The following is a 3,939-nucleotide window of genomic DNA, read 5'->3' on the forward strand; positions in this document are numbered from 1 at the left end:
CAAAGAGCCAGTAAAAAGTTGAGAGTTAAACATGCTTGTGATGATCAAGTTCTCAAAGTGTAACTTCCCTTTATCCAAGGGACCACTAATAAGATTGTTCATATTCTCAAGAAGAATAAAGTTTCTGTTGTCTTCAAGCCCCTTAATACCATTAGAAAGTGTCTTAGATATGTTAAAGACTTGGTCGACCCTAAAGAATGAAAGGGGTCTACTCTATTCCCTGTTCTTGTGGGATTCCTTACATTAGTGAAACTGGTTGCTCCATCAACCAAAGAATCCATGAACATGCGACATACATTAGGCACAATCGTTCACGTTCCTCTGCTCAAGCCAAACATGCGGTGAAATCTAAGCACCATGTATGCATTGAGGATTTTCGTGTCATCGCAAGGGTTGATCACTTCCATCATATGATGCTAAGAGAGGCTATTGAGATCGAGAAGAATGCAATCAATCTCAATAGGGACGATGGTTGGAAATTAAGTAGGAGCTAGCTTTCTGCCCTCTCCTCTTGATTGTCTCTTATATTTGTTTTCCTATTTTTATTTCATTCTATTTGAATTTATTTTATTTTATTTTTATTTTTATTCTTTCTAGCTTTCTTAATTATTATCAAACGGTTGAATTTTTAATAACATTATTATAATTATAAAAAAAAAACTTTCTATTATTAAATATTAATTTAATTGAAAAAATAAATATTGTTATTAAAAATAAAAATAAAAATAAATACATAATTTAATATTTTTCTAATAAATTGATTCCTAACAGCTATTTCTTAACAAACAATTTTTATCATTTAATTAAATATTAATTTATTCTAATTTGATTTGATATTAATTTAATATAAAAATAAAAATAAAAATAAAATAAATAATAAAATCATTTTTCTGCTAATTCCTATTAACTAATTCCTAACATCTAATTCATAACGACTAACTCTGGATCCAGATGCATTTCCAATATTTAAACATCTAGAAAGATTGATTTCTTCACGTTTGTCTTGAGGATGAACCACATTAGATGGTTCGAAACGTCGACCAAATCTTCATGATGTGATTAATGTGAAAGACAATCTCATTACCATCATTTGTGTATACAAAATTATAAAAACACCGTTAAAAAGAAAGAAGATGTTTTAAATTAAAAAAATGAAAATTTAATTAAAAAATAAAAGAAAAAACAAATTAAATAATTAAAAAACACACCTTTGTTGAGACCTTTTTTTTTTAATAAAATCAATAAAAAATAATTAAAAACCAAAATTTTAAAGAAATTGAAAAAAACTAATATACAATAAATTAAAAAAGAAATAAAAAGAATTAAAAAATATATTAAAAATAATATATATATATATATGAAATATAAAAAATCGAAATATGATATAAAAATTCATATTTTTTTGGGAAAAAAGTTAAAAGGAAAAAAATGAAAAACAAAAAATTTATAAAGAAAACAATAAAAGAAAAAAAAACACATTAAATAATTTAGAAAAGATAACTCATATTTTAACACATGAATGAATGGAGGTGATGTCCCTGATGGGGGTGGTTATTGAGGAAAGTTGAAGCATTGGGGGACAAGCCTGTCACCTCGTTGATGAGCGGATAATAAATATAGGGGGTGGTGTGGCCAATCCCCTATATGCACAAACATGTGAACCTCAACTATGAAAGAAGACATGGAATATGAGCCTCTGCGTTTTAGTTTAGGCATTGTTACGTAGTCACAATGTCAAAGCGAGGGAAAATCCCGGTTCCCCACCACAGGAGGGATGGATTAAGGAAACTGTGTGAGATGGGGTGTCTGATCATGAATGCTTAGCGATAATCCTAGGGAATTTTGTTCCGCCCATTCGTGTGATTTCGATTGAAACTGCTCTTAGCTATATTTTATTTATAATTTTCTTGGGCATGAGATTTGTGTCAGAGCTTATGAGAACTAAGCGCTTGGAGTTAGCAAAGAGTGGTTGTTTCACAATAGAATTTGGTTGCTATCATATGAGTGCTCCTCAAGTAATTGTGATGTGGGTGTTTATTCCAACCATATAATCTTTGAGATCAGACTCTACAATGACAACCTATCTTGGGTAAATCTTATTTCCTCTATATGTACAACTAATTTTTATATCAATTATTTGATTGGTTTCTTGCTTTTGTGCGTGGATGGTTTAGTGTGTTCATGGGTTCTTGATTAGAAATTTAGAACCAGTAGCGTGTAGCTGCTTCTTCTCTATGGAGATTCTCCTATCCCGTTTGCGAACAATTGCCCTGTGCAACACCTATTTTCTAAAGGCTACTTGTTGCACCTTCTCTTGCGACTGGATTTGGTTTATCTTTGCTTTCAAATACCTATCTTGTGATTGCATTTGGTTTATCCTTTCTTTCAGACCCTTGTCACTGTAAAATTCAATGTGGTCCCTTGGTGTGAGAGCCTTTTCTTCAACATGCAAATAAAACGAACGCGCAATTGACATGGAGGGAGTGGTTATGGCCCCCAAGATCGAAACTGTGCCTAGAAATAAGCCCAAAAAGTTTTTGAACCTTATCATTCAATCGCCCCTCCTGCAATTCGTAATGATATTCGTCAATTGGAATCCCTTGCTGCTAGAGTCAGATAAGATTTTTTTGACTCAGAGATATTGGAGGATGTTTCTTACTAGGTTCATGTTCCTGGTCACACTAGGAGAAGAAGGAAACAATACCTCAACTCTGTATCCTTCTATTGGCAGAAGAAGACCCTATTGGGTAGGGTCTTAAAAGACAAATACAAAGAAATGTACACTGCCTTTTCTAGTTTGGAAGACATCAAATGTGCTCAAAGAAACCAATGGGTGTGTTTGGAAAGATTGGATGCCAGGATAACTCATTTAGAGTGCCACCTCTAGTGTGATTTTGATCCTCCAACTTCTCGAGGCTTTAGTGTGAAAGACCTGACTCTTGTCACTTCCTTAGACTCTTGACTATTTAGAATGTCAATTTGTTGTTTTCTGTATTACAATATTGTAGTAGATATGTTAATTTTGTTAAAGTTGTTAAAATTTTGGACAAATTACTCAATCAATTGGTGATTGAAAATATCTGGTTTCTTGCTTGGCAGATTGAGACCACATACAACGAACTATGTTTAGCTTGGCTAGCTATTTGATGTACCTCGTTTTTATGATATTACGAGCTAATATAAAATTAATTTAAAAAATGAATGGAGGCGATCGTGAGGAACACCAACTTGCCCATATGGTCGATTTGTAGTTGTTGCACACCACCCCATACACTGCATTACTCTCCTGCCCACATAACCAAGCTATAGTCACTACACAGTCTATGGGGACAATGCCAGGCATTGTGCTCCCGCCCACGCATTCGGCTTGTAGCCACTGCATAGCGCTAGTGTGGGTAAGGGGGCATCACCCCCATTGTTAGTTCATTTTATTTATTTGTTTTCAATTTTGCTTTTTAATGTTTTTAAAATAAAATTGTATTTAAATTTCTTTATTTGTTTTATTATTTTTAAAATTCAAAGTCAAATTTTACTCTCTCTCTCTCTCTCTCTCTCTCTATATATATATATATATATATATAATTTGTTATTAGTGTTTTATCTCTCTCTCTCTCTCTCTATATATATATATATATAATTTGTTATTAGTGTTTTATTTATTATTTTTAATTTTGAAGAAATTTTATGTGGTACTTTCGGATTTTTTAAAAGTAAGTTAGTGATTTTTTATTATTGTTATTATTATTTTAATGTAAAATTTGTTTTTTTTTCTTTTTTTTTTGGGGAAAAAATTAGATTTTAAATTGTTTTTCTGCCTAAAAAATGATTTATAGTTTTTTTCCTCAATTTCTTTAATGTAAATAATCAAAAAATTAATTTGTTCAATTTTTTATTTTATTTATTTATTTTTTATGTATTGCAACTTTTAAATTTATAGTC

The sequence above is a fragment of the Pinus tabuliformis genome, chromosome 5_2 (assembly GCF_031772625.1).
Source record: "Pinus tabuliformis cultivar Carrire ecotype Pingquan chromosome 5_2, CPIR1, whole genome shotgun sequence".
NCBI lineage: Eukaryota > Viridiplantae > Streptophyta > Pinopsida > Pinales > Pinaceae > Pinus > Pinus tabuliformis.